This window comes from Ictidomys tridecemlineatus, chromosome 2 (genome assembly GCF_052094955.1).
Source record: "Ictidomys tridecemlineatus isolate mIctTri1 chromosome 2, mIctTri1.hap1, whole genome shotgun sequence".
Classification (NCBI taxonomy): Eukaryota; Metazoa; Chordata; class Mammalia; order Rodentia; family Sciuridae; genus Ictidomys; species Ictidomys tridecemlineatus.
This window is the reverse complement of record NC_135478.1, coordinates 111,443,378-111,457,464: the sequence shown is the minus strand read 5'-3', so window position 1 is coordinate 111,457,464 and position 14,087 is coordinate 111,443,378. Positions and strand designations below refer to the sequence as shown.

At 37.1% G+C, this 14,087-nt stretch overlaps 1 long non-coding RNA gene across 26 annotated transcripts in view; it reads right to left on the bottom strand.

Moving 5' to 3' along the window:
• Positions 1-14,087, bottom strand: part of LOC110596936 (uncharacterized) — a 98,951-nt gene that overhangs the window by 68,528 nt on the left and 16,336 nt on the right. For 23 of the 26 annotated variants that reach the window (XR_013434956.1, XR_013434964.1, XR_013434965.1 and 20 more), the window contains 3 exons: positions 4,356-4,432; positions 3,943-4,144; positions 2,001-2,028 (listed from right to left, as the gene is read on the bottom strand). This is a non-coding gene — a long non-coding RNA (uncharacterized LOC110596936). Of the gene's footprint in view, positions 1-2,000; positions 2,029-3,942; positions 4,145-4,355; positions 4,437-14,087 lie in introns of all 26 variants that reach the window. The other 3 variants (XR_013434955.1, XR_013434974.1, XR_013434976.1) reach the window with 2 other exon arrangements.

The window sequence follows — 14,087 nt, the reverse complement described above, 5'->3', positions numbered from 1 at the left end:
CACATTCCACCATCATTACTAAATAAACATCTTCATAAAGTTATTCCACCTCAGGTACTTCATTTTAGTAATGAAAAACAGGCTAATTCAGGCTGCTGTCTATTTAGGCAAGGATTATTTTAATCTTTAAGTATAGATTGTTTTAAATGAAGATTATTTTTAAATCTCTGTAAGAGAAGCAATATGGAACACCATGCCTTTTCCTCTGAGTCCTGAGTGAGGCATGCATACATCTTATATTTGTATAGTGATTACAGCTCACAACCTGGTGTTACCCTTGTTGCCTCATTTGCCCTCACATCACCCTCACAGGGATGAGGAATACCTGTATGTTCTAAGTCACAGTAAACTATCCCAAGAAACACTGGGTTAAGATCATCTTCATGGTCTACACAGGTCTTGTTAACTCATTAATACTTTTGGGAATTCAAAACATAGTACAGAATAGCTAAACTTATTTTTGCTTCCTGGTTGACCCAAGGAAAGAACAAAAGGACCTGACCAAAGCCATAGCAGGGAAGCTAGAAACAGAAGTCCACTATATCTTCATGCCCTTGTAGGTAATGCTGGCCCTCATTAGCCTCCTGAATATTATAAAAATCTGGAGAAATTCTTTTTGCTGGGCATACTCAAGATATAGAGAACTCAAATGTCTGGTCCCAAAATCCCATGATGAGAAAGCCTTTTTTAATTATTTTCTGTCCTGGGAGGAAGAAAACATGGTATCTTGTCTAAACCCAGTACATTCCAGTTCTGAAAAAGAAGGCCTCTGAGGAGCTCTTAGTTCAGAAAAACTAAATAGGTAATAAGACCTAGTGCTGAAATTATAGAAAAACAGGGTCATCTATTCACAGATAGCTCTACCTTCTGGAGAATAATCAATTTGCCTACTACTGCTTACTTTGGAAAATATATTCCAGGTATATGAAAGGAAAGAAGAAATACACTTACTGCCATTCATATACACTATTACTTGAAATCATTATTCAAATCAAGATATGTAATGTGTCTACAGAGCCATTAAAAATCACTAACCATGACCTAAAGAAATAGTGAAAGGATTAAGTTAATCATAAATGGGGACAAAGAGACTCAGTGATGTATCCATTGGTCACAGAAAGTGAAACAAAGTTGATCAGGTGGCAGGATTTTTTTCTATTTTGTGATTGTAGATATTTTAGATATTCTCTTACTTTGCAGGTATTAAAGAGACAAAAATGGTCAAAATGAGTGTGAACTAGTCAAATATTTTCAACTATAAGTGAGTAATAGATTCCAGGAAAAGCCTATTATTTCTTTCCATTTTTTTTTCAGAGATATCATAAGGCATTTAAGGGTTCATACCAACTCTAGACTGGTATGAGAGCCTCTATGGAAATCTCTTCCTATAGGGCTTCCTCTTGCTTCCTTATCCTTTGAGTATCTCATACACCCTAGCATCCCCCTCCTACTATTCAGTTGCCCCCTCTTATTTGGATCTGAAGAGGTAGAAAAACTGTCTTCTACAACTTATTCTGAGTCCTAGGATTCATACCTATGGAAAGACCAAAAAAAAAAAAAAAAACCAAAAAAAAAAAAAAAATCAGCTTGTCTGAATGAAGGTTATTCTGCAAAAGAGTTCTGACAGGTATGGATGAAAAAACTCCAATTCAAACTAAAAAGATAAATTGGAACCAGTGCCAATTCTAGGCTGAGTATTTCAAATGGCACAAAAGAATCAATCAAAGACAAAATGAACAATTTAAAACTTAGGAATGAATCATAACTTTACTCTGAGGTTATCAATACCGTTATTTCCACAATGAGTCTTTTGGCAAAGTAATCTGCTTTTTAAGAAAATACACAAATTTCAAAGTTATTTCAACTAATTAGAGCAATCTTTAGCAAATTTAAAATGACCTATTTAAATTTAGTCCACTCATAATTCATCTTTATCTATCAGAATTGTTCTTCCTCAAATCATGGCTTTCTAGAATATGACATAAGACATCAAAACTCACCATTGTAACAGAATAACAATGACTCTACCTGTAAATGAAAAGAGAAACATTCTTTGAAATGCAACTTACTCACAAAAAGGTAACAGAATCAATTTTAAAATACACACAATAGTACTTTAAATGTCATTCACAAAATATACATATTTACTAGAAAATTATGCCATAAAAAGAACTGCAATGATTCTCAGCAAAATGTCAACAGTGGCTATCTCCAGGAATGAAGCAGGAGAGGGTAGCAAGTAAAAGAAAACTTTGCTTCCACTTCTAATTACACCTGTCATTTGAATCTTTTACATCAATAACAAATATTCACAAATGTCTGTGAAATCTTTGAAAAAACAAGCTATGACTTGGGAGAAAGTAGTTGTAAATCACATTATCTGGCAAAGGACTTGTATCCAGAATATACAAAGAACCCTCAAAACTCAAGATCAAGAAAACTAACAACCCAATGAGTTAAAGGGCAAAAGATTTGAACAGACACTTCATCAAACAGATGAAGGTGAATGAGCACATAAAAAGATGCTCAATATCACTTGTCATTAGAGAAACAGCAAATTAAAAGTACACTGAGATACTTCTACACACCTAAATGAATGATTAAATGACTGATCATAGCAAGTGCTGACAAAGATGTGGAGCAACTGAAATTCTTATGTATTGCTGGTAGGAATGCTAAATGATATATCACTTTAGAAAACTGTTTTTAAAATTTAACATTTGGCCTACCATTCCCACTTTTAGGAGTTTACACAAAAGAAATGAAAACTCATGCTCATACAAAAAGTTTGTTGATAAAAAAGTATGTTCATGTTTAAAGCAGCTTTATTCATAGTTGCCAAAATCTGAATACAAATGATCTGGTGAAGGGATAATCTGCAGTAGAGTCACACAATGGAATACTACTGGGTAATAAAAAGTAATGAACCACTGATACACGCACAATTTGGATGAATCTCAAATGTATCAGCCGAGTGAAAGCCAGACACAAAGGGCTACACACTGTATGATTCCATGTATATGACATGCTGGAAAATATAAAATGAGAGGGACAGAGAGCAGATCTGTAGTTGTTAGGGGATCAGAGAAAGATTAGATACAAAGAGGCACCAGGAGAGTATTCTGAATGGTGATGGAGATATTCTGCATTTTGATGTATATTTTTCGTCAGTATATGATTTTATTAAAACTGTCAAACTCATAGAACTATATACTCAGAGTGAAATTAAAATATATAAATTTCTCTAAATTTAAAAAGGTGATATTGCTTGGTCAAAAAAAATTAGACTTTAACTTTTTGGAACTACTTACAGATTTTAAAAAATTACTATGAAAGGTTAAATACTCCTAATCCAAAAATTCAAAATCTAAAATGTTGAGATCCAAAACATTTGGAACTTTGACATCACAGTCAAAAAATTTTGGATTTGGGACCATTTTGGATTTTCAGATTAGGGATGCTCAATTAGTAAGGTTTAGCAAATATTCCAAAATCTTAAAAACTCTGAAATGTGAAATATTTTTTTGGTCCTGACCATTTCAGATAAGGGACATTCAATCTATGCCATTGAAGATATATTTACTGTCAGACAAATACAGTATATCATTTCATCAAACACATATCATGGAATCAATATAAAATATATATTAAACATTTTCTACAGATTAAGAAAATGAAAACACCTAGTAAAGTAGTATACATCTGTACTGTCAGCTATTCAGGAGGCTGAGGAAGGAGGATCATTCAAGAACAGACCAGGCAATTTAGTGAGACTTTTTGTTCCCAAATGATTTTTTTTTTTTAAAGGGCCAGGCAAGTCTTTTAGTGGCAGAGCACTTGCCTAGCATGCATAAAGCCCTGAGCTTAATCCTTAGTACTACAATAAAAAGAAAAAACAATTCAGAAAAAGAAAATTAGGTTCAGAAAAGTGAAGTAACTTACCGAAAGTCACACAGTAAGTAGGTGTGACCTGCAGTTTACTCAACTGTACAGATATTCTATTTCATTATTAACCATCTGAAACACCAGGCTTTAGCTGCTGAATGTTATAGTGTCTGGCTGAACACATGTAATCCCAGTGACTCAGGAGGCTATGGCAGGAGGATTGCAAGTTCAAGGCCAGTCTCACCAGCATAATAAGACCCTGTGTCAAAATAAAAAAAATTAAAAAAGGATGAGAATGTAGTTCAGTGGCAGAGCACTTCTGGGTTCAATCCTCAGTACCACAAAAAAAAAAAAAAAAAAAAAAAAGCTATTTGTTTTTTGTCAAGAGCCAAAAGCCACACAACATCTATCCATATAAACATAAAGCATGACTAAACTAAAACAAAGAAGTTTGGCATGGTGGCACACACCTGAAATTCCAGAGACTCAGGAAGCTGAGGCAGAAGGATCCCAAGTTCCAGGCCAGCTTTGGCAACTTAGCAAGACCCTGTCTCAAAAATAAAATAAAAAGAACTGAGGATACAGCTCAGAGGTAGAGGTAGAGTGCTCCCGAGTTCAAGTCCCAGTATCTGCCCCCTATATATAAAAATAAATAAATAAAGAAAGAAAGAAAGAAAGAAAGAAAGCAGCAGTAATGACGTAGATTTTCTTGTTTGACCTAAGAAATAGTATGGAGGCAATTATAAAATTGGCATTTCCAAAATTCTGGGTAATAAGAAGACTATTAAATAATCAATTGCCAGGTTTGGTTGGTGAATTTGACCATTAGACTACTTCTTTTTTTTAAAAAAATATTTTTCGGTTGTTGATGGACTTTTATTTTGTTCATTTATTTATATGATGTGCTGAGAATCAAACCCAGTGCCTCACACATGCTCTACCACTGAGCCACAACCCCAGCTCCTAGACCACTTCTTTTTTAAACTTAAGAAAATACAACAAAGCTACTTGTATAAGGCAGCTAAAATTGTTATACTAATAAATAGTTTAAATGGGTCAGGGGCTGTAGCTTGGTGAAAGAATGCTTGCCTAGCATGTGTGAGGTCCTAGTCAATTCCCAGCACTGTAAATACATAGAGTTCAATCTATCAGAGCAGCTTTGGCTCCCAGGTCAAAATCTAACTTGTAAAATTAAAAACAATAAAGAGTGAAAAAAAAAAGTTGACCCATGCTATGTTTAATACACACACACACACACACACACACACACACACACATACTTAAAAAGGAATTTTTAGAAAAACATATTTTAAGGGCTTCTTAGAAGCTTTACAATTTTCTTGCAGTCTAAGCCCAAGATAATGCTTCTCAAGTTGGCTCTGCTTGTACAGGAAGAACCCCCACAACCTGAGATGTCTTTAAGACATGGTTCAGACAGCTCTGCTCCAATTTGACTTTTGAGAATGAAGCCTCACTCTCAAAGTTCAAAGCCAAACAGTCGATGCCGAGAAAAGCCATTTCAATTCTCTTTTGACATGTGTTCAGAGTTGAGAAGTGTGAACATGTTCTATGATTGTGAACCTCAAGGTCAAAAAGGACAGTTAGTACAGGAACTCTGATACTGGTTCCAGGCCCAGATCTAGAAGCCAATGATTGGAGCAAGTCATTTCTATTCTCTGGGATTCAGGGATGGCACTTACTCATAGAAAACATGACTTGGCCTAGATGAATGACTCAGAGGCTCAGTGTGTTATAATCTAATTTTTTTCACTCTTTTAAAAATTTGGTCTTTTTAGATATACATGACACTAGAGTGTTTTGACATATTATATATACATGGAGTATAATGCATTCTAATTAGGATCTTATGACTATATATATTATAGAGTTTCACTGGTTGTGTATTCATGTATGAACAAAGGAAAGTTAGGTCCAATTCATTCTACTGTCTTTCCTATTCCTATCCCCCTTCCTTTCCCTTCATTCCCCTTTGTCTAATCCAATAAATTTCTATTCTTCTCTCATCTCTTCTCCCTTATTGTGTGTTAGCATCCACATACCAGAACATTTGGCCTTTGGTTTTTTGGGGATTGGCGTATTTCATTTAGCATAATAGTCTCTAGTTCCATCCATTTACCAGAAAATACCATAATTTCATTATTCTTTATGGCCGAGTAATATTCCATTGTGTATATATACCACATTTTCTTCATCCATTCATCTGTTGAAGGACACCCCCATGTTGGATCCATGGTTTAGCTATTGAAGATTGAGCTGCTATAAACACTGATGTGGCAGTGTCACTGCAGAATGTCGATTTTTAAGTCCTTTGGATATATACCAAGGAGTGGGATAACTGGGTCAAATGGTGGTTCCATTCTAAGTTTTCTGTGTAATCTCTGTACTGCTTTCCATAGGGGTTGCACCAATGTGCAGTGCCACCAGCAATGCATGAGTGTACCTTTTCCCCCACATCCTTGCCGACACCTGTTGTTCCTTGTATCCTTGATAATTGCCATTCAAACTGGAGTGGGATAGAATCTCAGTGTAGTTTTAATTTGCATTTCTCTAATTGCTAGAGATGTTGAACATTTTTTCATATATTTGTTAATTGATTGTATTTCTTCTTCTGTAAAGTACCTGTTTAGTTCCTTTGCCCATTTATTGACTGGGTTATTTGTTTTTGGTATTAAGTTTTCTATGTTCTTTCTATATCCTGGAGATTAATGCTCTGAGGTGCAGGTGGCAAAGATTTTTCTCCCATTCTGTAGGCTCTCTCTTCACATTCTTGATTGTTTCCTTTGTTGAGAAGAAGCTTTTAGTTTGTTACCATCCCATTTATTGATTCTTAATTTTACTTCTTTGCATTAAGAAGTCTTGTTGAGGAAGTTAGTTTTGAAGCCAACATGATGGGGAGCTGGGCCTACATTTTCTTCTAGTAAGTGCAGGGTTTCGGGTCTAATGTCTAGGTCCTTTATCCACTTTGAGTTTTATGCAGGGTGAGAGATAGGGATTAAATTTCATTCTGCTACGTATGCATTTCCAGCTTTCCCAGCACCATTTGTTGAAGAGATTATTTTTTTCTCCAATGTACATCTACTTTTTACTTGAGCTCTTAGGCCAAAGATTGTTGCCCACACCAAATAATACAAAACAAAATACCAAGATGCCAATTCTGAATCCCAACAATATACAGAAAGAAAGCACAGCATCATTTATCTTCTTTTCCAAAATTATCCACCTCTAATGAAGGAAATGACCCTAATCAACAAGTCTCCTAACACATTATTTATTTAAAGAAACAAAAGAATAAAAAGCTGCAGGTGTAGCTCAGTGGCAGATGTGTGCTTAGCATGTTCAAGGCTGAGTTCAAATCCTAGTGCCAAAAAAACAAAAAGAGAAAAGAATAAAATCTATCTGCCCAGTTAGGAGCATATGCCTGTAATCTCAGCTGAGGCAGGAGGATTGCAAGTTTGAGCTCGACCTTAGTACCTTAGCAAAACTCTATCTTAGAATAAAAAATGAACAGGACTGGGGAGTATAGCTCAGGTTTAGAACACTCCTGGGTCCAATCATAGGTAGTGCAAAAAAAAAAAAAAAAAAAAAAACAACCCAACAACAATGGCAGGAAGGGAAAAGACAGAGGGAGGGAGGGAGAGGGTAAGCACGAGTGTGTGCGTGTGAGAGAGAGAGAGAGAAATAAATTGAAAAACAGAGAGAGAGAAAAAAATTAAACTGAAAAACAGAGAGAGAGAGAGAGAGAGAGAGAGAGAGAGAGAGAGAGAGAGAGAGAGAGAAAATAAATAAATAGAAAACCCCATAAAACTGAAATGCCTAATCCTATCCACCAAACTGCCTGGTCTCTGTTATAGGTAAGTGAAGCTGGGAGCGGTGGTGCATGCCTGTAATCCCAGCAGCTCAGGAGGCTGAGACAGGAGGACTGCAAGTTCAAAGCTAGCTTCAGCAGCAGTGAGGCACTAAGCAATTCAGTGAGACCTTGTCTGTAAATAAAAAATACAAAAAAGGGCTGGGGATATGGCTCAGTAGTTGAATGCCCCCGAGTTTAATCCCTGATACCAAAAAAAAAAAAAAAAAAAAAAAGTAAGCAAAGAGCATGGCTCTGAGGTACCCACAGACAATGTTCAAAGGGAAATTCTACAGAGCCAGGAGGGCGATCCAAAGAGACATGACTCATGAATCATGTCTAAATACAGGAGAAAATCTGAGCACCTTGGGATGGTTAAAACTGTCAAGCCTTGGAAGGTGAAGGTAGGGTCACACATGAGGTTTTCCCATGTCTTTTGTGGTTTCTTCTTTTTTAAATGAGTGAAACATTAACTGGTTTTGTGCTCAGACTCCACCTCATCCTCAAACAAGGACTCTATATGACAATTTTGTCCTAAATGAACCAAACCACTTTTGATCCTCATAATAACTGTTGGGTAGAGAGCTGAGAGAGAATCTCTGTGCCCATTACATAGATGAAGAACCTAAGACTCCCTGTATTGTTAATGGTAGAGTGCTTATCTAACATGCTTGAGGCCTTGGATTTGATCTCCAGCAGAGGAAAGCAAAGCAAAAGCAAAAACAAAAACAAAAAGAAGCAGAGGCTCAGGTAATGCTGAAGGCTAAACTCCAAAGGCCAACGGGGAGCAGAGGTAGGACCCAGATTCATGTTGCTTTCATCATAGCATACTTTCCCATCTAATATATCCCAATTTAGCAGAGATCAAACCATACTGCATCACTGGAACCATTCATGGCCTAACTCCCTTCCAGAGGGCTTTCCTTTCATGGCTTATACACTACATGGGAGCTGCTACAAGTAGAATTCCAAAGGAATGAGGAGCCAGAGTTCCCTGATGTCAGGAAAGTTGGTGTCTTTAGTTGTTTTTGTTTCTTCTCAGGCCATAGCACAGTGCCTAGAGTTCAATAAGCCTTCTGAGAGGGGTAACCATTTAGTGAGTTTGAAGAGGCAAAACATATTCCATGAAGATTGAGGATGGCTTGTAAAGAAAGTCACTTAAAAACCAAATGTGGTAGAAAAAGAGTCCCAAGTCCTTGAAGAAACAAATTCAGTTTAATTGCTCAACAAGGTTATAAGAAAAATATCAGAAGAAAAATTACATCATGCGTCAGTTAGAGAAAGCTTACCTAAGAAGGCTTTTAGCATTCATTCAACTATAACTATCTACTTTACCATGTATCTCCTTATTATCTACTGTGTGTCAGAACTGTTTTAAGCTCTGGAGATATAGCCATTTGCAAAACAAAAACCTCTGCCCTCAGGAAACTTGCAATAAGAATACAAAGGCAAAAAATACAGAATATCAGATGATGCTATGGGGAAAATATTAGGTTAGGGAGGATGCATGGAGAGTGCTGGGGAAGAATGTGCAATTCAGCCAAGACTTGAAAGCATAAGAGAGCAAATGGGGGGTGTCAATATAATTTATCATCCAATCCAGGACACCACTGAGATTGAAAGGGGACACTAATAATAATACAGGTCAACAAGTTCAAACCAGGACTGTTCTAAGCAAACTCAGACACATGGACCTTAGCCATAAGGTTCTCTGGAGTAAGAGCATAGTAAGGAGGAGAGCACGAGAAAGGACCAGAGATTCAGTGCCTGATCTCGCTAGAGAGCCACTAAAGCAAAGTGGGAGTGGAAAGCATAGGATGAGTTCTAGGACTAATCTGGGGAAATGTGACTCCAGAGCTCTGTCAGCTACTATAATGCTTTAGCTGTTATTCCAAGTGAGTTGGAGAGTACTTGGAAAATTTTGTGTTAGATAAGGTTCATGATCTGACTTCTATTTTAGAATGGTCACTCTGAATTGTCATGTTGAAAATAAACTACAAAAAAGGGAAGGGGGAAGTTTAGATCAGTTAGCACTCTACTGCATCCAAGTAAAAGTTGGTGGGATAGGGTCGGATTGGTGGCGGTAAGGTTCTGGATACAGTCTGACAGATCTAATATTAACTGGTTATTGCACATGGCAATAAAAATTAGGATGATTGTACCTAAATGCTTTCTTTAACATCATTGATCAGGTATATTAGGGTCAAAGATGAGAAAGAATTCAATTCCACATGGCCAGAGCCCACCCCCTAATGAAGACCCCTTGGGCCTTTTGAAAACATGCTACGGGTCATGAGGGAACTAGACCAAGGTAAGGGTGACCCCACTTAATTACATCATCCTGACTAGAAAAACAATGAAAGGGAGCTCACAACTTCTATAACAAGTTAAACATTCTAGAACACAAAAATATATAATCAAATACTCTAATATCAAGCAATTCTGTGGATTGTTCAAGTGCTTCTCAGATAATAACAGCTCAGTTTTAGAAGTATACATTTATTTGCAATAAATGTGCTAAACACTATGGGAAGAAGATGAGCAAAGATAAGCTCTTTCAGTTATTGGGGAACACAGAGGGATCATGATATCTCAACTTGTACAACTGGGAGCACATAGACTTAGTGGATGTTTTTCAGGTAGAATCAGGGGCTGAAGACAGGGAAGAAGCATATTCTATACAAGGGTACTATACTATGCAAAGAATATGAGGACATATTCTTTTGAGAAGTCTTAAGCAATTGATAGAATATAAAATATGCTCATATAGTAAAACAATAATAGCGTCTGTTTGTTGAACACACACCATGTGTTCCTGGCACTGTCATAAGCAGTTATATGGATTTCCACTTAAATATTTATGAGTCTCCTCCTCATACTGAAGAAACTGAAAATACAGAGGTTAAGTAACTAACTTGAGAGTCACTGCTCCTTAGAGGTAGAGTTGGGCCTCCTGTCCTAAGGTTTTAGGGCCTGCACTTGTTCCGCATTCAATGCTATGTGGAAATGGAGTTAGTGAAGAAACAAATATAGGCAAAAGCAAGGTGATGTCTAGCACTATAAGCCATGAAGAATCATGGAAGTGGTGGAGATATAGCTTGGTGGTAGAGAACTTGACTAGCATGAGGGCCTGGGTCCAATCCTCAGCACCAATAAAACAAACTAAGAAATAACAACAGTAAAATAACACTGAGTAGGAAAGAGAAGCTAATCAAATCTGCCTTTAGAAATACCTTATTGGTAACAGTATGGAAGATGAATCAGAAGGGACAAGAACTTAGAAGGAAGATTCACTTAGAAGACTACTGCAATAATCTGGGCCAGAAACCAAAGGATCTGAACAAAAGCAGTGAGAATGGAGGTGAGGAGGCAACATCAGAAGAGGGAACAGAGGAGGAAGGATAGATTGGAGGATGGCTAGATCTGAGTTCTGTTGGTAACATATTAAGGATGATATTGGGGGCCGCCCTGCACAGCTAAGCACACCTCTTGATCCTTGAATAATGAGGGTATTGAACTGGCATCGCACACTGTGCAAAGCAAGTGGGACTTACCTTTGCTCAGCAAGGAAGTGCCTCAGCTCTGGGCTTGGGTGTCATCCAATGGGATTGTGCTAATCCCTTGTTTCTTGTAATATTACCCCTTGCCTTATTTGGGTGGAATATTCTATTGAATATCTTTTCCCCAAGAAATAGAGGAAATTTGATGAAACAAGTCTGGCAACATGTTAATAGATGTTCAGGGAAATCTTCTCTCTAATTGAGCATGTTTAAACATTTCCTTAATTAAAGTTTTAATAATAATGTATTTTTATTAAAACATACATTTCCCTAGGGTAGAAAATCTCAAGAAGTAGTCAGAGGAAAGAGCAAAAGAGAAGTACAATGAGGACGTGAACCCTCAGAATCAAAGAGCTACTCTACCAATAGGGCTGCCCTTCTGGAATCAGAACTGTTTCTTCCAAGAAAGATTTTCTGTTAATTCAGAGCTTTAACAAAGCCTAAAAGTACATTCCAAGTGCTCACTTACATATTTGCTGTTTCAAAAGTAAATATTTGAGCACCAGCATATGTGTAGCCAAGTACAAGGGATAGAGAACCAATTAAGACGCAGTGTGGGTAACTGGACATGGTGAGGCACACCTGTAGACCACAATAAGGAGGAGGCTGAGGCAGGAAGATGACTTGAGTCTAGGGCTTGAGATAGGCTCGGGGGAACATAACAAGATCCCCATATTGAAAAGTAAAAATTAAGACTGAGACCTGTAAGTTGCCCTCCTTGGGCAACTTGGTAAGAAACTGTCTCAAAACATAATAAAAAATGTTGTGGATATAACTCAGGGGTGAATCACTTGCCTAGCAGGCACGAAGCCCTGGGTTTGATTCCTCAGTGCTACCAAACCAACCAACCAAACAAACAAAAATTAAAAAAGCAAAACCTCCCAAACAAGAGGAAATAACCTGGAAAATGGACTCATTATTTGGTGAACTGAGGAACCAAAACACAAACCAAAAAAAAAAAAAAAAAAAGCTAAATTTCTATTATACACATTAATTTTAAAAATATAAAGAACTAAGCACAAAAGCCCAGATTACCATGTATTTGAAGAAAATTATCTATAATTTGGGGTAGAATGAACAAGTTGGTATATCTAACTCTATCACAGTGGAAATTACTGCATGACCAGAACATCACAGAACAAATTTAATAAGCAGAAATTAAATAAAAGAAAGATCGTGAGCTTTTGCAATAACAAACTGAAAAGAAATTTTGGATCTGAGGATCTATATTAGTGCCATCCCAGTTAGAGAAAATTATGAAATTTGTAAACTGCTTCTCTTAGAAAAAGCCTAAGAACTCTCTCTCTATTTTAAGATACTACTTTATGGCAAACAAAATGTCTGGGGCAAAACCCAAGAAAACAGGATTCTTAATTTTCTACATGGCATGGCTTCCATTTGGCTAATCTTATTTAAAACATTTTTAAGGTTCAGCTCATAAAGATCCTTATTGGACCTCAGGTTTTGTAAACAATTCTTATATGCACCCCTAAGTAAATCAGGTGAAAACAAGCAGGTGGCAAGGGGCTGATCCCAGGATGAGCTGGGCAGCCTGAACACTTACTTGAACATCATAGGCATCATAATCCACTTGGATGGGAAAGGTGTTCTCAGATTCTTTTTCTTTTGGAGTTTCAAGAGTTGAAATACACAAATAGTACAAACTGTCACCCAAATACATTTCATATAGATGCTTACGATCATCATCTACCCCGAAAAAATGGGATAATAACCCATTCATCAGTTTGTTAAACCTTTCACAGCTAGTTCAAAGGGAACTAGGTGTCTCAAGTGTTTGGTGAACATTCTTTTTTTTTTTTTTTTTTAAAAAAAGAGTGAGAGAAAGAGAGAATTTTTTAATATTTATTTTTTAGTTCTCGGCAGACAACAACATCTTTGTTTGTATGTGGTGCTGAGGATCGAACCCGGGCCACACGCATGCCAGGCGAGCGTGCTACCACTTGAGCCACACCCCCAGCCCTGGTGAACATTCTTAATCAACTTCACATAATTTTGTTGTCGTGAGTTAGCTGGATCTTTCTAAAAATGATAAAAGATCTCAAAAAATACATTTATCATAGCCATTTTTTACTTTATCAGAGGCAGACTATAAAATTAAATGGATATTTAATAATTTTCTCCTTTGCCATAGTTCATCTCACCATGTACAGCATGCATACGGCTGCTCCCTAGGGCAGGGATCATGTCTTAACCCTCTCTATAACTGATGGGAAGGCAGGAAGAAGATAACAGCTGATGCTCATTTTCCAGTGTCAGGCCCTTCGAAGTCCTTTACATTTACCTCACATCTTATTTATTTTCACCATCCCATCCAATGGAGGCATGAACACTATTTCATAGAAAAGGATATTCGATGCTATAGAGAACAAGGAACTTGCCCAAAGTCACACAATTCACAGCTGGCAAAGGCAAAACCCATGCTCAGATTTTCAGATTCTTATGTCAACCTACTGCTAGATTTTTTTTCTACTATGAATTAAGTCCCACCTGACTGGGACCCTGCATGCTTCCCCCTTCACCATGGTACCACCACTTGTCTACTTACACCCAGAGCTGAGAATTCAATAGATCGTCCGTCCAGTTTGCCTAAATGAAGTACAATGATAGAAGAAAAAGCTGCTAGACTTTTTTTTTAACCCTTTCAGTACTGGTAATTGAACCCAAGCCCTGTCTCATATATTTATATATGATAAAAATTGTAAAGCTCCTCCACTGCCCTCCCCACCCCATACTGGGGTTTGAACCCAGGGCCTCAC